The sequence below is a fragment of the Aphelocoma coerulescens genome, chromosome 1 (assembly GCF_041296385.1).
Source record: "Aphelocoma coerulescens isolate FSJ_1873_10779 chromosome 1, UR_Acoe_1.0, whole genome shotgun sequence".
Lineage (NCBI taxonomy): Eukaryota > Metazoa > Chordata > Aves > Passeriformes > Corvidae > Aphelocoma > Aphelocoma coerulescens.
In genome coordinates, this window is record NC_091013.1 from 41,293,175 (window position 1) to 41,314,855 (window position 21,681).

The 21,681-nt window shown below is 44.8% G+C and overlaps 1 long non-coding RNA gene across 2 annotated transcripts; it reads right to left on the reverse strand.

The window, feature by feature from the left end:
- Positions 1-18,920: 18,920 nt before the first annotated feature.
- On the reverse strand, positions 18,921-21,283 carry LOC138118473 (uncharacterized). Of its 2 annotated transcripts, none has more exons than XR_011155166.1 (3): positions 21,198-21,283; positions 19,947-20,079; positions 18,921-19,366 (listed from the first exon to the last, which is right to left on the reverse strand). It is a non-coding gene; the product is annotated as an uncharacterized lncRNA (long non-coding RNA). The 2 variants fall into 2 exon arrangements; XR_011155165.1 differs by lacking the exon at positions 21,198-21,283 and adding an exon at positions 20,305-20,393.
- Between the last annotated feature and the right edge of the window lie 398 nt (positions 21,284-21,681).

The following is a 21,681-nucleotide window of genomic DNA, read 5'->3' on the forward strand; positions in this document are numbered from 1 at the left end:
AGTGCCACTGAAGAAGAGAACAAGGCTAGTTTTGCCAGGTGTACAAACTTCATTGGATCCCTACCTCTAAGGAGATAGAAATGTCCATTTTAAGAATGCTTAAAGAGCCCAGCAGACAGTCCAAGCCTACCTAATGAAATGCCCTATACTTTCCAACAGACGTGTATGTGCGTCACGCGTGGGAGTGCAGAAGGGACAATGAAAGGGGGAGGGGAGGAAAACCCATATCAACCTTGGTGATACCCTCATTTTCTCTGAGTGAACATGATGCACACACACACACAGACTTTCCTTTTGCTTCCTTAATATTGTTTTCATTTTTCTCTGGCAGCTTGTGCTCTACCTCTACAGACCCCACAAAGGCAGGACATACAGGTCCACCTGCCCAGCACAGCTGTGGGGAGGGAAGGCCCAGCACTCAAAGACTTTGTAGACCAAACCACAAAACCAAATCAGATGGTTACATTTGGTTTAGAAGTGTAACCACACAAGGAAGGACATACAAAATGCTCTTTGGTCCTGCATCAGAAGTGGAGGACAAGAAGCTTATGCCAATTTATCAACTGTGTCCATTCCCAAGGAGTAAACCTGAACCTCAGATAAACATACCGTTATATGAGGACTGTATTGAAAAACTATGACTGCCAGTAACCTTTCCTCTTCTGTATGTACAAATCCAATGCAAATAGCCACCTAGAATTTCCCCACAGATCCATCAGCGGATTTCCACTTTATGGAACCACCTACCCAAACATCAACCTCAGTGGCTGCTCATGGGTTTGCATATGCAAACCCTGAGGGATGGAGACAGGGATGACTTAACTAAAATAAGCACATGCACTAGGTTGAGAACATTAGCACAATTTGGCCACAGGCATTGACACAGGCATTCAGGCACTAGCCACAAATTATGTTGAAATTTTGAACCTCTTGTCTAAAGCCTTCCCAAATTTCTGTGGTATGTTGTGCCAGGATGACAAGGGATGGTGACAACACCAAAATAGAATATGGACCTTTAGAGGCCATCTAGTCTAACCTGCCATGAGCAGGGACACCTCCCACTAGACCAGGTCCACAACCTTCTTAGGCTGGGAGCCCCAGAGCTGGATGCAACACTCCAGGTGGGGTCTCATGGGAGTGGAGTAGAGGGGGAGAATCACCTCCCTGATCCTGCTGACCACAGTCTTTTTTGTGCAGCCCAGGATATATTTGGGTTTCCGGACTGCCAGCTCACATTGCCAGGTCATGCTTAGCCTCTCAACAACCAGTACCCCTGAATCTTTCTCAGCAGGGCTGCTCTCAATACCTTCAACCTGGAGGCTGCCTCAACCCAGGTACAGCATCTTGCACTTGGCCCGGTTGAAACTCGAGGTTCCCATGGGCCCACTTCTTGAGACTGTAAATAAATCATGGTTTTGTATAGTAGCAGAAAATGAGAGTATTGGGGATTTCTGGATTTTACGTAATTCTACCAGGGGACGTACCGCAGACAATCACACCAGTTTGCACCATTTATTCTCATTGCTGCATATCACAATCACAACAGAAGGTTTTGTTCCTACAGATCTCTGGAAGTGCCTTGAGCAGGCCTTAAGAAAGCAGCCTGTTTTGCCCACTCTTCTGATCAGTTGGGCAATTTCTCACCAGAGGTAGGGAAACATGGGAGCAACAGGCCAAGCAGCTGTATTTGTACCATTGTGTTTCTCCTTCACTACCCACAGAGGGATTGAATTGAGTACATCAGCTGTGATGCTCTGGCTCATCCCCAAAGCCAGCGGGGCTGACGACCACTGCAAACACAGAGGAACAAAACTTTTGCAAGAATTGCCAGTGCAAACCAAAACTTCTTGTCCTGAGCAAATGTAGGTATCTGATTTTCATGATGGCTCTGGTACTTTGGCCCCAGAGAGGGGTGGGGATTCAGAGATATTCCCATGACTTTCTTTTCATGTTGCCTCAATCCAGTTCTAAAGACAACATCCCTCCTTTCCCGCCCAGCTATGACCACATGTTGGAGATCGGAGACTGGACTTTAGGCACAGAGATGCTGGTGTTTTGGGGGTGCATTGTGGAAGGTGGACACGTAGAGCTAGGAAGGGTGGGATGTAGGGATGTGCCTGAACTCACCACTCCTTGGGGGTTCCCAGCAATGTCCCCTTGGGGAAAGCTGTAGAGGTTTGAGAGCTTCTTCTTACCTGCCCTTCCTTTTATGTGTGATGGAGAAACAAGCCTGTAACAGGGAAAGGTTTTCTTTCTCACTCCTACCTCAAAAAGAAGTACAACAACAGAAAAATCTTTTCCTTATGTGAATTGAAATGTGCATGTGGAAAACCAGGGCTGATTTATGCCATTGGGGGTCTTCTCTGGAACGGTGTGATATTGCTGTGCAGCTCAGCTGGGGCTGGGGACATCCTGATGCTGTAGTTTGAGCACAAGAGGGAGGGACAGTTTGGCTGTGAGCCCAGGATAAAAAGCTGGGATGGTGCTGTTGATTCCCCAGCAAATCAGTGCCAGACAAGCACAAAGACTTGTTCTGATCCTGGAGCTGAGTGACCCTCCCATGTAACCAGAGAGAGTCACTGCATCTCCCCCTAATTATTTCCCCTGCCACATTTTATCCTCTTAGAGTTACAAGCTCTTAGGGGCAGATGTCTTAGTGAGTATTTGCATGGCAGGACCTGAATCCCAAATGGGCCCTCCTGGCATTATGAAAATTCAATCAAGGGCTTCAGCCATAAAAATGTAAACGATGTAGCTACTTATCATTTGTGTGCATAGAGACACATAAACACACATATGCAGACACAAATGTATGGGGAAGGAGTGCCTAATGCAAAAATACAACTCTTTTAAAATAACAGCACTATGTTGTGCCTAAAACTCTTCCTCCAGATATGAATATACATTTCACTTGTCCCTTTTCTCTCTTGCAGAATAAAAGTAGTGTGACATTAAGGATAGAAGTCAGCTGAACAGAAATCCCTTTTCAGGACAAAAAGCAATTGCTACAAAAATAATTGCAGCAATGCACAAAATCTTCTGAAGCAGTCTTAAAAAGTTTTATGTTTTTCAGGTATAATTTTCTGCTGTATACAAGTTACTAAGATTTTACTGCTGATTTGAAAACCATTCTCTAAGCATGCTTTTTATTTATACTTAATATCAATAGCACCTAAAGCTATTTAGCTTTCTTTTTTTTTTCCCATGGAAATTAGGTGTATTCTCCTATGTGATAAATTACAATGTTGTGTACTAAAATGGATTTGGATGTGTAGTCAAGGGCAGGCTATTCAAGTCTGGGGTATTTGCTTGTGTAAATTTTGATGTAAATTTTGCTCTTAATATATTGGTATTTCAAGATTATTGAAATTGATTATTATTATTTCTCCACTGCCAAATTGAGTGTGTCTCACCATCCCAGCAGTTTAGGCTTATTCACATACGTAGAACACAAAGAATATTCTCATCTGACCTGGCTTAAGTATGTAATTTACATTACATTGAGCTGCATTGCCCTCGTAAAGTGACTATTTTTGCCCTATGTACTATAAAGGACCTGTTTTTTTCTCCTCTGGGGGAAAAGATTGTCTGTCTGTTATCCCTTTTTGTTTTATTTTAATTTTTCTTTTTATCTCAGTAGTCAATCTGGTTAAGATGTTCTCAACCAGTTCCAGATGACATAAAGGCTCTGAGATAGCTTTCTAGAGTGTTTTTATAGTCAGCTGGCAGAAATGGGAGCTTGGAGGGACCAATTATCCCCCACCAGATGGGTCAGATGAACTGTGCCTTAGAAGTGCCTGCACAGGGAGTCAGTGGTGTCCATACTTCTGATTTCAATGCGGAGGCTTTGGCACAGTGTTCATGGTCCGCTGTGTCTCATCTGTAGGTTGAGAGTTATTTCTTATGAAAAGTTTGGCAAAAAGAGAAGGTGTAGGTTTTGATATTATGACAGTTTTTAGAAGTATATCTGCAGGGCACTACAGTGAATTTTTTAAATGCTCTCTGGATCATCATCTTCAGGTAACCTATTTTAAGAATCTGGATTATATTCAAGTATCTTGCTAAGTGAGAGGCTACAGTTACACAGAAAAGGATATAGAACATACTATATTTGTCCTCTATATGTATTCTATATATTGAGAGAATATATAATGGAGCACATAGAACCATGAAGAAATAAAAATAAATGTAAAAACTTTTAAGGAAAAGACTCGGCTCAAATATGTGGTACATGAGAGTTGGGGTACCCCAGCCCTCAGGGAGCATCCCACTACCCCTCTGCACACACCATTTAAAGGGTTGATCCTCTTGTGCAAGCTAGGTGCTGATAGGACTCTGCTGCATGGGGAAGTGAGGCAGGGGACAGTGCTAGGATTCAGCTTTGGACACCAGGGAAGGGCAAGAACAGAATTGGGAAGGATGACTGGAGCCCCTCCTACAGCTAAAAAGAAAGAGCCTTCTGAGTTATAAGAGAATAACTTATTTAAAAAAAAAAAAAAAAAAAAAAAAGCACTTACAGGGTTTGAAAACAGTATGAAAAGTTATTTAAAAAAAACCCAAAAATCAGACAGGGGGACGTCACAAGGAAAGAAAAGAAAGAAAGACTCCTGTGTGTCAGCACAGGTGGAGGTACACACACACACACAGAGTGAAGCTGTTCAGAGGGCTGTTATGCCCAAGTCCTGTTGGTGCACATTTGCAGTGTCACTGCTCTGTATACACCTCCAAACTTTTTGAATTCACTGGAGAACTTTTCTGAATGGCCCTTAGAGTAGCTTGTCCAAAAAAGATTTCTCATTAGACACCTTTAATTTGCCATAACTCTGAGATGGGACACACTGTGACTGACACACTAAATGTGTTATTAAAAAAAATATTAAGGAAATTCAGAAATACAATTTATAGTAGATTCCTCCCTGTAATGTAACCAAACTATTAAATTTCTTCATGAAAGTTCTGAAGCACATAATTTTCAGTACTGAAATTGAGGGGCTGCCAAGTGCCTGAGAAATATGGGTGACAGGGAGATTAAAGTGAGTGGCAGCCCACAGGATGACAGCTGCTGGAGAGATATCTTCACCACCTGTGGAAACTGCTCCTGCTCTGACAAGCATTAATGCTCATTCCTAATACTTAATAATCTCTAAACTACATGTATAGCTAAAAACTGACACAGTTGAAAATTTGTCTCAGCTGTACCCAAGCAATGCCACATCAAAGGATACAGCACAAAAATATCCTCCATGTACATAACAATAATTGTTTACATAATAGCTTAACCAAACACTGTGAGAGGAACGGGGAGGAGAGAACTACAGAGGGATGTATGTGACTTATTCCTCATGACCTGAAGCTTTTGCTGTGTTTTGTTGACCCAGCTGTTTTTATATTGTCCATTCAATATTATCTTGGTCTTTTAAAATTTACAAAGACATAGCTACCAACCACTGCAGCAAGTTAGAAGGAGATTTGAGAGTCCCCTATCTACTCACAGGATCCATGTTTAAATAAGCTGCCCTAGCTTCTCATAATCTAAATTTATTCAGACACCCATAAATACGTGTTATTCTGATCATTTTTCCCAACTTGTTTAGAGTGTTGTTTCCTTAAGTGAATTGTGCTTTTCTTCCATGCTGGGTACTCTTGTGAGATCACAAGCTGGACAGAGCCCTGTGTAATCCAGCCCAGCAGATCATGGGATTCCTTGCAATGACACAGGGAAATCCATCTGCTGAGGATGGGACCTAAAATGTGCCTACAGCTCAGAGGATGGAAAATCAGTGGCCAAAACATTACATCCCTCCATCAGCAAGAGTGGAAAGGCAGGTACCCTTGATGGCTGAGGGAGGAAGGACCCTCTCCTTGTCTATCCACAGCTCTGACCCATGGTCTGAGCTCATCCACTTGGACCCTCTCCTTATCTATCCACAGCTCTGACCCATGGTCTGAGCTCATCCACTTGGACCTACCTGCAGTTAGTGGAAGGAGGCAGGCATGCCCAAAGGGACTGGTTTCCTCCTAAGCCAGCTGGCATGAAGCACCTATGGAGTCTCTTATCCAGGCAGCTGGATGTCCATTTACTTATCTGTGCATGGACAACACCAGGGCATCATAGAATAATTGGGTTAGAAAGGACTTTGAAAGATCATCCCCCTTCACCAGACGAAGTTGCTCCAAGGCCCATACAGTCTGGCTCTAAACACTTCCAGAGGTGGAGCATCCACAGCTTCTCTGGGCAACCTCTTCCAATGTATTATACATACTGGTGGTTACATCACCCTCAAAACATACTGAAAAACCCAGACCTTGATCTCCCTTTGGTGAGGCCAAGGGCATTTCAGCCTGAGTATCCCTTGCAAACAGCCCTAGCTCACAGTCTGTGCAGGGGGACAGGGTCTGAACTGACATCCTGTCATGCCTAGGTGCTGTGACAGTCACCAGTCATCTCCCTACCACCTTCATCATCTCTCCCTTCCCTGCAAAATTCATGTACTGGGAACCTCTTCTTTTTCCCCAGAACCCTTTATTTCCAGATTTACCTTCATCTTGCGTGCATACTTGTGTGATCCCTTTTATTTCTCTTTTAAGCTGAAGATTTGTTTATTATTCAGCTTTCATTTCCGAGGCACTGGTCATTTGTCACAAAGCATGTATGCCTGTAAATATTGCCACAGAGTTGTCACCCTCACTTGTCTGGTAGAGGGTTTTCTGACACAGACTAATGACACTGGAGCTGACTGGGACCACCACTGCCAGCTCTTGCCTCACCAGTGAGGCAGTGTATTTGAGTATAACTACTGACTTGTTGACAAGGTCAGTGGAAAAAGAAGGAGAGCAGTGATGAATACCAATACAGGGTAGTTCCCAGTTAATGCCAGCATCCTTGTTCATTCCTTTAAATAGCTTCACCAGGACTTGTTCCTCCATGTGCTTTGCAGTCACCAGCAGCACTGGTTATCAGAAGATGTGCTTCTCAGATGTGTGGAAAGTACCAGAAGCATCCCTCAGAGAATTTATTTACGTTATTCTAGGCAGATAAATGTTTTGTTAAATCTGGTTGCAGCTGACATAGGATAATTAATGCACATATCTTCTATCCATAACTTATTCAAATAAGTACCTGTGTCTGCCCCCAAAATGGCATGTCAGTAACACAGATTTGTCACCAAGAGATAAATGAACCCTGTCCTCAAATTTAAGATTCATGTGCTACCCTAGAAAACCAAATGCTAAGTTTAATTAGCTCCTGGACTACTTATTTAATTTTATTAAAAAAAATATATAATCCTCTAAAGCATTCATAGCCAAGCATTTGTAAAACTGCTACTGGTCTGAAAGGTGCTAATGAGCCACCAGCAGAAGATAAAGTCAACAGGAGATCCAGTGCCTGGGCAAGCAGCCTTCCTCCATGGAGTACCATGGCCAGTGATGTTTGTCAGATTGACAACTTCGATGTACACTATTAAATAATGACTAAATGCACTGGAATTATTGAATGCTTCTTTTTTATCAGCCTCAAAAGGACCTCATAAGAGATGTTGGGACTTACTAAGCTTTAACTTTTAAGTAGTCCAAAGCAAAAAGCACACCAGAATCAAGACTGCATGCTCAAACCAGGAATGAATATCTAAGTGTACTGGAGGTGGTAATATTTATCTTGTATTTTTTAATTAATTGTAATTTTAATTAGCATTTCAGTGCTCTGCAAACTCCCCAAATAGTTCACTGCAGGCTCTTTTTGAGGTGTTGGGCACTTCTGACGAGAGTTACGGATTTCCTCCCTTCTGACCTGAATCTTTAGGCTGAAATATGAATGGTGTCTCTGTAGTGGCTGGAGGGCAACCCTCCAAACAGCTCCAAATTCACCTGACTCCAGAAGCTGGAGCTGAGAAGCAACCAGCAAACCTCTGGTTCCCAGGATCCCACACTAAGCCTAGAGGGAGTATCTTCACTCAGGTCTGTGCAGAGGTGATAGTTTCAGAAAGAGACCCTACACCAAAGGCTTGCAGAAAAGCAGAAAACATCCTCCACTAATGTTGTGAAATCAGCTGGCCCTAAGATAGAAAAGCCATCTGTGCAATGCTTAAGGTAAGCTGCCATTTATATACCTGGGAGCACAAACCTTGTCAGCAGAGATGCACAAAGCCTCAGAGCAAGACTGGGAGCATAACAGTTCTCAGCAGTGTAGCATACATTAATAGAGGAGAGTCAGTGAGTTCATGTGTCCACTGTAAAAGCCTGGTTTCACTCCTAGCTTGCTTGCTGGGATCACTTCTTGTGAAATAATAAACATCATTCTAATTAAAGACCCTGGTCCCAGTCCCGAGCTGCACCCTGTGCACCCCAACCTTATTGAGGACCACAAGCAGCCACCAGGTAGGTGTTTATTCACTGCATAATGCATATTCATACACCTGCACATTTATATCAAAACCCTATTGTTTAAGTTGTAAAAGTCAGTTTAAATCCCTTTCAAAAGCCAGCAGTACAACAAAGCAGAGCAGAGATAAAAAGCAGAGCCAGCTTGTGCTGGCTCCATGTGTAAGCAGCCTGAAACTGCACAGTACAAGAGCTAGGGCATTTTTATCCCATGGTATGTTCAGCTACAGATTGGACTCTGGCAGTTGTGAATAGCCTTTACCTCTCAGCACTTTGGGCCTGTGGAAATTATATAGTTCGTGACTAACCCAGAGCCAGAGGATTTTAGGTGAAGGCGCAGTCCCTCTCTGAAAGATGAGGAATATTATCAAGAAATTACTGCTATAACTAATAAATAAACAACAAAATATCCCCCTCTCCAGCTCCTTCTGCCATTCTGCTCTTCACTGTTGTTCCCATCATCTCCTTGTGATCTTTCTTCTCACGTCACAGATATTCTGAACATTTATTTAGCCTGCGGAGAATTGGAGCATAACAACATGAGAAGGATCACCACTACTTTTTTGGTCAGTAATTCAGTTCCTTGAATCATCAGGATAAACTACACGGCCTTGAAGAGTATTCATCCACTTGAGAATTGGATTACAGTCTCATAAAACAGCACAGTGCTCCTATTATCACCTAAATAAAGCTGCCATAATTCTGGAACAAATAGGTGGAAGTAGTCAGCCACCAAGTACCCAGTGTTGAAGCGAAGAATAATAAGCTGACATACAGTTCTCAAGAAATTCTTCACAAGGAGGAAGATTTAATGCCCTGAACACCAGGCTTTTATGCACACAAAAACATACACTCATCTTTTATATCACTGTCTTATCTAAGGCACTGAGGGCTTAAAGACAGGATCCAGGTGCAATGCTTTCTGAATAGCTGATGATGACAAAGCATCCACCACATTATCCTCTCTCACAAGAGGGTACCTGACAAGTTTCTCAGCATTTATAAGCTAGGAAAGGAGCTGGTTTTGTTGCAGTTGCTGAAGATTTTACCTGGCTCAATACAAAATCCCGGTTGATTAAAAACATCTCACTGCAGGTTTCTGCAGCTTATGGTTGAAAAATGAGATGGTAAAAGATAGGTTCTTCCACAATGTCAGCTAGACCCTGTTCTCAGTGGCTGAGCCACTAAAAAAGTCCTTTTAACTTCTTCGTGTGTCTATAAATGGGGACAGGCCCATTTTTGCAAACGTCTTTGTAGAAGTACCTATAGACAGTGTGATTTGTAAGTGTGATGTGCTGTCACTATTTTTTGTCATCTGGATATGGTGATGGAACTGTTCACCTCACAGTCATCGAGGGGGACCATGCATTTAAAAATAAGGATGGACAACCCATTTAAAAGGGCTTTGAAACAAAAGATCAGGTCCTTCTCTTTTCTAGAAGTGCTCACACAGCTGTTTCACAAGGATCATTAGGAAAGACCTATGTTCAGGACCAGGTCATGGAAGTAAAACAGTATCATTTAAGACCTAGTCATCCCTCACAAGGACAACCTTGGCCAGTGCACAGGCACCAACAGGGCACACATCCCCTTCTGCGTCCCCTCTGCCCTCTCTCTGCTCCCAGCCCTTTGTTCCTGCTGCTTGCCTTGTGCCAGTGAGTGACAGATCCCCTGTGGACCATCTTCCCTCACATAATTGCAGAAAACTACCTCAGAAAGAACCTCAATTTGTGTAGTTTCCTGCTGTTGGAGTCAATTGAAGCAGCTCACCCATGAGTTCGAGTAAAAGCCAAACCTGTGCAAGCTGATAGAGCGTAGAGGGAGAGGACCAGACAAACAGGAGCAGGGAATGGGCTAAAGCCCATCAACTTCAAAAAGCAATGAAGAGCCATTAAATTGGCCTGTCTGCCTGCAGAGAGGAATGTGAATGAGCTCATACAATCCCCAGGCAAAGAATGGGCCTTTCTGCTGTACAGAAGAAGGCAGTGTCAATCCTGCAAGCAGCATTGTTGGGATTGGTGCCAACCAGCAGTATCCACTGTGGCTACCCACACTTCACATGGATGCTAAACGCAGGTTTCAAAATACAGTTACAGGAGCAAATGTGCTGAGAAACCCCTGATGTCCAACCTGTTCAGCTTAACAAAGAAGGGGCTGTGCTGGGCTAGTCTGATGTTAGCTGTATCTTCAGGATGAGATCAGTGCCAATAGAAAATTCTTTAATCCAATGAACAAATGCATATCAAGCACAGCCTCTGGGCAGGGAGCAGAAACTGTATTAATTGAGATTCAAAATGAGGTGCACAGACACGCTCGATTCCCCAGTACTCAAGGTGTTTAAATCAAGGCTGGATACCTTTCTAAAGGCCATGTCACAGCTTAACAAGAAGTTACAGGTTTGATGCAACAGTCTCTTGATACAGTTCTATGGTGTGTAACATACAGTCCCTTCTTGCCTTTAAAATTTCTGGAGGACCAAAATCAACAACAGAAGTTGGGTCTGGTTTTTGCAGTGTCCTCTGCAGTGCACTGGGCTCCTACAAACCAAGCTGCACTTGCTCCAGTGCGCACCCAGCTCTGCTCCTCAGCAGAGTGAGGGAATTGCTTACAAGAATAAATAATAGGGTGGTAAATCTAAGGAGCTGCCTGGACAACCATGTATGCTGGTGCCACTACTGTGATGAGAAACACAAGCCCAGATGGGGTCAGACCTGTCTGCCCGTGTCTCTGCAGGCATCTTGTGCCCCCATAGCAGCACCCTGCTCCTCCATCTTCCCAACATTCTCACCCCTTGTTGGTTTTGCTGCTCTCACTTAGGGCCTTTTTGGTGTTCAGCTATTTAAGAAATCTCTGCTCAGAGCCTGAACTGCTGTGGTTCGCCCCATGAGACACACACTGTGGGTCCACATGCTGGGACTGTGTGTGTCAGACATGCCATGGTGGAAAATGCTGGGTATGGATAAGGCCAGTGCTGCCAAAGCATGAAAGGAGGAGATGGAAACCATGCCACAGAGTCCTTCCTGCAAAGTGCACACCACACACATTTCCATCAGGAACAACAAACCCCTCTCTTTCCCAGCATATGCAAACACTTCCCCATACTCCAGCCAGGATGGTGAGTGTCCTTCAGTGCTTTGCAGTCCTCTCGAGTCTTTCCAGTTGGCATACATGAGGTCTGATCCTACTTTCAATGTTAAAGCAGTATTTGAGGTGTTGGAGCAAGCAGAGATGGCTGGAAGGTCACTGGGTGCTCTGAGATATAAGACTGCTGGCCTTGTATGAGTTACTGTCCAGCAGTATCCAGTTGCCAAAGGGGAAATGGGAGAGGTTGAGCAGCCTTGGAAGACAAGTGGGAGACCCTAATAGTGGCCCCCATTTTACATGTGCTTTCTCTCCCCTGAAGCAAAGGGGGGGCCAGGAGAAGGCACTCCTCACTCTAGAGTGCACCCTGCCCTCTGCATCCATCCCAACAATGCCCCAGTGACAGGGTTTTTTCCCAGAACTCTAGTCATACTTCTTGTACTTATCCCCATCCTATTTTAGAACCTGAAGTGCTCAGCTTACCCTCGCAGCCTTTAACACAGCCATAAGAAGCTCCAGCAGAAGATGTTTTTTCTTAATCATGTTTGCTCCTTTTTCTTGATAGAGGAGGCTGTGGAAGCAGTGTGGGGTATTATGACATCCAGTGGTCACTCAGGTACATCACTGCTTCTTCCCAAGGTCCCAAGGCCACAAGAAGGTGCAGGGATGAACAAATCTTCCTTTGTGCTGGAGCAAGGTGAGTGCACAGTCAGCTTCCAACGATAATGCCATACTGCGAGCAAGCAAACCTCAGCTCATTCCAAAACCTGTTTGTGCACAAGCATATTTAGCCAGCAAAGCAATAACTTGCTAAGGCAAACAGCTATCCATGAATCATACATCAGGAGACAGAGATGCCACCTGAGAGCACCAACAAAAGCAGACTGGTGTGCCCTGTAAATACACAGACTCTGAAAGGTTTCCCTCTTTTTTTCTCTCTGTCCAGCTCCAGCAGAAGTGGACAGAAAAAATTAGCAGTGTACTAAGAGGGCTCAGGAGCATCTGTAAGCAGGACCCAGTAAAGCTGCTTGCTGGAGCAACTGGCGTGACCAGTCTCTTTGATTTCCATGGCTAATTCTGGGGAAGGCATTGGTGCTTAATTGAGCATAAACGCAAGAAGAGCAATCAAAAAGCAAACTTAGGAGCAATGATATCAGGATATATTTAGTTTTCCCCAAGGAGAGACAGTGACATAACCAGAATTATTACTCACTGTTTTGCAGAGGAACTGTTCTTTCAGAGCCTGAGAGGTGGTGGTTGCTTTCTCAAGTGCTGAACTCACTCCACTCCCACTCATGTCAGCAGATTGGCTCACAGATGATTTAAGTCTTTTAACCCAAATTACCTTTTTCTCCCCTCATGAGCATTCTTGCCAGGGAGTCTTCCTGAACAGCACAGCAAGAACTAGTTTGCTCAGGTTTACGACATATTGGGAAAACTTGAAGTAGGAGCAACAAGGCAGCTGCTCCCCATCAAACACTGCAGTAAGGACGTGCCTGCTGAGGAGACGTGAATTTCTCAGCTCCTGGGGGATGATGGGGACTTCAAAAGCCGCTTTCTGGGACTGAAATAATAATTATATAGTGATCACTCTTAGCATAAGGTCTTTGTATGTGTTTTGTGAGAAGACAGATACTGAAGAACAATGTAATTTTACAAAGAACTGGAAAAATATCAAAAGATAAAGCTTTCATTTAAACTCAAGTCCTTACTTTTGGCACAAAGCTACTATTCCTCTATGCTAGCAGGACAGTGCTATGAAGTTACCACTTCCATATGATCATATACCACATGTCTATATGGCACACCACTGAGCCCAAACTCTTGCTTTTCTTTAATCTCACTGCTGTCTATGTGATCAATGCTCCATTTCCAGGCTGTGCCAACTCTCATCACATGGCTTGAAATCCTCATTTTCTCTGAGTTCAGAGTATACTCGACAAGAAAAATCTGCCTTCCATCCACACATCAAAAGCAATGGCATGGAGCAATGGCAAAACTTAGGTGGAGAGGTTGGGTGGCCATTGGGAATGTAACCCAAAGCTGGAGCTAGCACACCTTGCACACAGGCCTGGAGGGCATCTCCATTTCCAGCAGAGGAAGGGTTGGGCTGCTGTAAAGATATCCAGAGGCTGATCCAGTAAGAGAAAATATGAGGCACCTCTCTCCTCTTACGGTTTGGTTAGCCCATGCATTTTAAGCAGGGGCACCTAAAGCAGCAGAGCCACCTTTTTGGATGACAGATAGGATGGAAAGTCAGGTAGTTATGACTTTCCCAAGAAGAGGGGAGGGGAAGCTGGGCTCTCTCCATTTTAAAAATGCCAGTGGTCAGGAGGTGACCTGTCCCCTTGAGTGTTCTGGGGAGGAGGACAGTCTCTACACATCTTTTTGCTCAACCTGAAAGCCTAAAGCAGCTTCCTCCACTGGTAGAGGTGGCTGCTGGGGCATGCATTTGGCATCAGATCCCCATTGAATTGGAGATGGTCCTGGCAGGAGGGACTGCTGGACCATGCTTAGACCTGATCTCAGCACTTGCTCCCTTCAGTATCTGTTCTTTTTGTTCAGGTTTTTCTTCTGCCTGGTGCACCAGACTGCAGGAAACCTCACTGACTTCTGAGTGGCTTGGACATCTTTGCCTCAGCAGCAGTCGCCTGTGACAAGCCAGGAAACAAGGAGAATAGCTGGGGGGAAGGTGGGAAGAAGCTTCTGCTGTCCAATTTTAATCTGCAATTGCTAGACTGTCAGACTCTATCCCAGTTTAGGCAGATTGCCTTCCACCTTTAATAGAAGGAGGTGAGGAAATGCCTCTTAAACTGTCTCTAGTGTGACTGGCTGTGACCCTTTTTGGCCCATTGCACTGCAAAGTCAGATGTTAAGGGTGATTTATGCTAAGATCTCGGATATTGCATGGAGAAAGCCTGGAGTCAATGGCTGGACAGCTACCACAGAGAGCTGAGGGGCTTGAGAAGCCATCCCTGTTCTGGTGTGAAGTTCCTCTTTCCTTCTGTCAGTGTAAATACTCAGCTTCTGTTTCAGCACAGCAACAACAAAGTGCTCATTTAAACTCTGTGAATGTGGCCAGGAGAGGAGCCTTTGCACAATTAGGCATGGCTCAGAGACAGTTTAAGTGCTTTAGTGCCACTTTTCCATTAGTAGCTGCTTCCCAGCTGAGACATGGCTATCTGTTAATTTGGATACAGCAATTACAGGATGAGAGCTGTGCTAGGCCACACTCCAGCCTCCATGTGTAATGTAGATATAGCTATAGCTGTGTTTCTGGCATTTGTGGTGAAAAAAAATTTGCCATTGGAAACACCAGGTTAAATTTTATGCACTTTATTTCCATCAAGGCTCTCTTGGTAACATTTGCCCAGATGAGAGTTCCTGTATTCCTCCAAACTGGAGGAGACCTACATTTGAGCTCAAATTAAAAGCTGGTGATGGGTCACTTTTGGTTGGCTCACTTCAGAAATAATAATTTTTTAAAAAATCTCTGTCAGGTGAAGTGCTAGAAGAACTTGGGAGAAAAAGTCGTGGTACAAAGAATACACCATGATACTTAGAAGTCCACCTCAGTCACATTAAATGAGAGAATATTTTGGCCTTCTGTCCCTCAGCATCAAGCTGGATGCACGTCAACAGGGTGCCGGCACAAGCCTGACTTCCACGAGGGGGAGTGGGAATTTGGAAGGCCCACGATGCCATTTGGTTGGGCAAAAATCTGTGGGTGAGACCCCAAGAGCACAGCAGGACCCAGCAGCAGTACGTTGCTGGGATAAGCAGGCGATCAGGGAGCAGGGAGCAGGGACTTGCAGTCACCTCACCACAGGCAACAGCATCCCCTCCCCAAGCCCATGTGTGCCCTTTGAAGATACCTCGTAAGCTAGTTTCCTTCTGGCATATTATCTTCCTCTGTGATGACATGCCTGTTTATCAAAAGCACGGACTGTTTTCTAAATCCTTTCTTGCTCATTGCAAACGGCTTCACCTGATGTCTCAGCCCTTCACCCACTGGCTGCATGTGATTTTTCCCTTTCCAGCTTCCAGTCAGCCCCCTCCTGCCCAGGATATAAGGGCTTGTTGTCATTTTTGCATTTAAGCAAGCTTTTGCTAAGAAGAGGTATCTGAGGCATGCATATACTGTTCTTTAATCCTTTACTTCCCACACATCCCTCTTTTCTTAAACCAAGCTGTTAATAAGAATACAGATTACTGCAGCCAGAATTTATAGTCAGAATTTGCAGTAGCGAAATATAAATTTTAAAAAGTGGCAGCAGCATGATCAAACCACAACTCTGCTCATAAACATTTCTACAGTGTATATTTTCCACAGTTTGCCTACCACAGCTTATAGCCATAGATATAGTTTTAAATTAGTAGGCCTGTTTTTAAGGATTTCCTGCCTGACAACCATCAGAGACAACATTTCATATCTCAGTGTCATTAAGTCTGCAGTAACTGTGAGGTCCCAATGTGATTATCGTATGTAAAGGGGAAAAAAAAGAAAAAATAGGCAAATTGCCCTGGGAGTCCTACTGAAAATGGAGAATGCAATTCTCCACATCCTACAGATTCACTTTAGGGAGGAATTGAGCAACTGGGTGTCCCCCTGAAATCATAAGCAGGAGATGAAAACACATAAAAAGTGCCTTCCTTCTTTGTCAATAAGGAAATTTTAATCCAGGTTTGAAAGATGCAGTCTGGTTGCCCTTGACTGCTTGTGGGGGAGGCCACAGCCCCCCAGTATCTTGCCGGGGTCATGGGGTGGGATGCCAGTGAGCGCAGAGCTGCCTGACAAGCAGACAGGCACGTACAGAAATGGGAACAGCCTTGTGCTGACACACAGGTGTCAGCACTGAGTACTGCAGACAGTGTCAGGCCAGGTCAGGTTTAGGACATGGAGCTGGTAGCAGGGCAGGCTGATTGGTGCTTGATTGCTTTACAAGCCCCCAGTCAGCTCTTTGCCCCTTCAGCTCCTCTTCAGATGTCTTTTACTCCCCTTTCCCTCATCCTTTTCCTGCTCAGACTCATGGTGGCACAAGTCCCACCAACAGTGGTCAGACTGGTGCCCAGGGCACTCCCAGGATGCTCCCAAGGTTCTGTGGATCTCCAATCACCTTGTTGGGAGGGTTCAGGGTCAGTCGCAGAGGCTTAGGGCTTGGTCAGAGGAAAAGCACTCCATCATCACTGCATGTCTCTCAGAAGGGGCCATTACCTCCCTCATGCTCCTCTTGTTGTGCAAGGCAGCAGCACAGCAGGAAACCTGTCACTGCAGGTAGTGCCAGCCTCAGGGCATGGAGGGGGTTTCTGCACAGCACCATGGTGGCTCTGCACACTCAGACATCCTCTTGTGGCGAAATCTCACCTGGGATCACTTCAGCTCAACCTTTTCTCCTCACCCCAACAGTGGGTGGGAGCCACAGACTGCTGTGTACTGTGCCTGACAGCTACTGCACAGCTGGGCCAGGTGGGACCATACTGCAGTTTCCTTTTATTTTAATGTAAAATAGCACAGAAAGTATCTTTCAGCAATACTTTACCAGAGCTACATTTCCAAAGGTACCTTTCGGAGTCAGTAGCTTCCATATGTGTTACCAAGTACCCACCTACCCCTCTCGCCTTTGACCAAAGCTCGCACTGGCTGCTGGTTTTAAGATGCTCTTGCATCCCTCCACTACTTAGCCCAGGGGTCATGTCCCTGCCTTCTCTTGTATGAACCTGTACCAAAGGTTTGTAGGCATTTTATTTTGGAAATTTGTTATGGTTTGTACCCAGCATAAAAACTGGCAATTAGGCATGTTTTAAAGGTGTAGTTTAGCCTAAGTAAATTAGTCTCAGCTGAGTGCGGTACCACTTCTTCAAAAAGCAGTAACCCATCACCACAAAGGCTTCTCCATTAGTAGCACTTATGCTGCTTGTGCATATTTACTATAAAATTGCCCATGAGTAAAATGGCCATTACATCTCTCAATTAAATTGACATACACAGGTTATGCAGATCTCACATCACCTTTGTGCCTTCATTCACTGCTTGCTACAAACCTCCATAACACAGAGCCTCTCCTGATGGTTTTCCCTGCAAGGGAACAACAGGGAAGGACATCCCAACACCCCCTAATTTCTAGACCATGTGGTATTCAGCAAATTTGCCCCTGTTCAGATTGGGAAATGAATCAGGGCCAATCCAAGTGATAGCAAATGAAAGTAAGAACCTATTAGTCATGTTTCTTGGAGAGGATGAGTTTCACATTGCCACAGTCTCACACTTCATAGCAAAAAAAGCAGGAGGCGTCACAGCACACTTTTTTATTTAAAGATCCATTTCAGTCAGTGCATGATGAGACAAAGCAAGTTACATTCTTGAGTTCACTGCCAGGGGTGCAGATCACAATATTTAGACAGTCTGTGACACTAAACATCAACAGCCTGCCAATGGTGCTGCCACACCTCCAGCCTCTCCAGACATGGGGTGGGGTGATGGATCTCAGCAGGGAGGTCCTGGGTCTCAGACAGGGTGCAGTCCACAGAGTGAGTCCCTGAGGAGCAGAGGAGCAAATGGAGAACACGCCTGACGCTCTCAGCTATGCCAAGGGACTGTGACCACAGACAGTTTTAAACTTTTCTGCTTTATCACCTGATCTAAGGAAATCTTAACGCCTCAAATGCAGCAGCCTCACTATGATGTAGTCAAACTAATTTTTCTGCTGGTCAGATACCTGTCAGCTGAAGGAAGCTTTGCACTCTCTTCTCACCAAACTCTTTCATGGGGTTGTGATCCAGACTTCTCGATCACTGCTGCTCTTTGTATCTGTTGCTAAGCTGTAGCTGCAGAAACTCCAGGGAAGAGCAGAAATCTTTGCCCTCAATTGCTGTCCTCTTCAGAACAGGCACCTGCTCGGTGTAATGAACACATATTTGGGGTTTTTATCACAAATTATTGACTGCTCCCATAAAGCTGTTCAAGGTCTTGGGCAAACACCTCTGGTGTCTCCCAGCCTGCTGCTGCCAGAGTGAGCAAACCTATGAGATATTTTCTAATGGAGAATTCAGCTGGCTGCATCTACACAAGTGGTCCAAAATAATGTGTTCTTGATTTGTTAATGTGCTCCCAGCACAGGTTTGACCTGGCTTTCCCTCAGACACTGCCTGGGGATAGTTTAGGGGCTCGCACATTACAGGGAAGGCTCCTAACAAGTTGTGCAGGCAAACATAGTCTGGTTTGGGAGGAGGGAACAGTGTCTGGTCATGCAGCCATGAGTTGGGTAATCCTGCCTCCCACAGGACTGAAGTGCAAGCCATGGCACAGGCACTACAGCCATTATTTATGCCCACCCATCCTTCTGTGACCATCTCATGTCCTGCTGTAATGAAGCTTCCTGGGAGCTGAGCTGCAACCCTCCTTTACAAAACTACACATACCATTACCTCTGTCCAATGGTTTTGGCAATTTCTGCTTACACTATAAATTCAGATGTCTGCCAAGACTTTGCAGGATCATTTCAATGTTCTCCCACAAAACAGCTGCTGTGGACCCAGGAACCAAATCATCACCATGATGACATTTCACTATTCTGGAGTCTGTAACACCATGTATGTGAGGCACTTTCAACATCTGGCCACAGAGGAAGATCTATGAGCTACAAAGACTAGATAACTACTGTGCAAATGAAAACTGTAGTAGCCCATTTCTGTATCTCGGACATTATAAAATACCACTTGGACACAATGCTTTCATCAGAGGAACTCGACATCAAGCTCTCAGCCCTGAGTTTGAAACTCTTGATATTCATTGCTTGCTTGGCAGATGGCATGAATTTGATTGCTGATTTACAGGAAAGAGCTTAAAACCAGTGTGGTATACCAAGACAGCTGGAGAACAGAACACATGGTCTCATTTCCAGTTGTACTGAAAGAAAGAATTAAATACTCTGTTTTATTATAGCAGTTCTGATAAGGGCTCTGTTATGCTAAATAACAGCTTCTGTGTTAACTCAAGCATAGGTTTTGGAGATCCTAAACTTTATGTGGCTTCTACTTCTAACAAAACAGAAACTGGAGTGAGCAATGTATATTTTTAAAAAAAAACCCAAACCACATTTTACTTTACCATCCTGTCGTCGTCCCCACCACCTTTTCTATTTACCACAAACTCCTCCAAATCCCTCAGCCTTCTCCCCACATAGTCTTCCTCCCAAGGACCCAGTCAGCAGAATCATGAGATGATGGACCTCTCCAAGCAGGAGATACGGGGCCTTTGCATTGGACCTGCCTGGCCAAGACCTTTCTCAGTACCAATGACAGACTTGTTTCTTCCTTTATCTAGTGGGTGGCTTAAGCTCAGCCAGCAGTGGATTACAGAGCTGTGGTCTCAATGTGTTTTTTGTGCCTCAACAGGGACCCAAAGATGGGAATTGCAACAGATGGCTCCACACAGTAAATCTTCACCTAAAGTAGAGTGTGCAAACACAAGACAAAATGATTCAGACCTTAATATGTGGTAGGGAAGGGGGAATCAAGCCTCTTCATATTCAAGATGATCCTCATGGCAAAAAGGTGATGTTTTCATCCCTGTTTTAGAGGTCTGTCTCATGTTACACTGATCCACCTGCAGGCCTAGTGCTTAAGACACGGAAACAATGCTGAAGTGTGAGAGCTGCATACCAAACACTGACCTTGAAACAGCAGCTTGAGTGAAAGAAAACGTCTCTGGGTGCTAGATAATTGATTTAACTTTAAAGCAAACCAAGATTAAATGTGAGATCTATGTGGCAAAAAGAACATGAGGTCAAACCCAAAAAAACCCTCCACAGGGAGATGAATTGAAGAAGGGCAATCCAAACAAACCTGGAGATCTCAGCCAAATACTCTCCCTTGGAAACACAGGTACCCAACTTCTTCTTTGTTGAGATGTGCATATAAGAGGCTATCTCCTCCTTCATAGTCTCTCATCTCAGCTGAAATTGGAGCGGAGGAGGCTGCTTACCTGCTATTCATCCTTCTCCTCCACCTTCAGCTCAACTCTGCCCTCAGCTGAACAGCTGCCAGGCTCTCAGGAAGAAAGATCAGTAGGCTCAAACCTCCTTGGACCAGAAGCATCTACAGGCTACATTTATGCATTTTAGTCTCACTTCCACCTCCATCATGTACGCACAGAGAGGTGCAGGGCATCCACGCCCACTTGCGCAAGATGGGCACAAGAGCACAGGGCGTGAAGCACCCTGGTTTGGCAGAGATGCCCCATTGGTGCTGGATGCCAAGGCAGAGGGAAGGTAGAGGCTCTGAGCACTGTCCACTCATGAAATAGCATTTCGGACTAGCTGTTTCAGGGCTCAATGTTATGAGTCCCACTGAAGCCCTCTGTGCTCCCCACCAACCCCTAACTCAGCACTCTAAGTACCACTTCAGGAGTTTAGTGTTAACTTTTAGGCATCTCCTTGTGAATGTCACCAAACCTGTTGTGTCAGTAGCTGGAAACATTCTGTATTTGACCAATACCACCTCAGCCTTTCCACAAGGTCTATTCCTCTATGTTTAGGTTACAAAAGTCTGCAGGGGCACCTGCAGTGACTCATCTCTCAGTCACACAACCTCATCCATTAAAAATCCTACAACTGAAATAATTATTTTAATCTCCTTTAAAAATGAGATTTATTAAGGTGAAAAAAAATGTAAAAGACACTCAGCTGTGGCATCTTTCTAAAAAAGCTTGTTAAGTTTATTTCAGCTGAAGGCTTTACCTTGTTCCACTTGTCTCAGACAATCCATCAGGGACAGGACTTGTTGCCCCTGGGAGGGTTGCATCCACCTCAAAAGCAGAAGGGAAAACAAGGATTGTTTCTCTTCAGCCTGGTGTCAATAAAGCCGGAGGTCTTAGGGAAGCCAAGTAGTGAGCCTCTTCCCCTGGGTGTGGCTGCTCACAGCTGGCAGCAGCTGCAATGGGAGGGCTCTGCCCAGGTTTGCAGCAGAGCTCCTGTCCCTCCCCCTGCTCTTCCCCTCCTCAAAAGCAAGATGCCCTTCCTCAGCCCTTCACAGAATAGGCCAGTGACCACAGCCGACCTCTTCTCCCACTGGCAACAGGGCTCAAACACAACAAGAGGAGCTGAAAGGCAGTAATCTTGTCCAACATGCCTTTGTGGATAGCCTCTGCCTTGAGCTACACCTTGGCCTGTGCCTGGGCACCATGTAGGAGGGTGCTGGGTGGCACAGGCATGGCAGGCATGA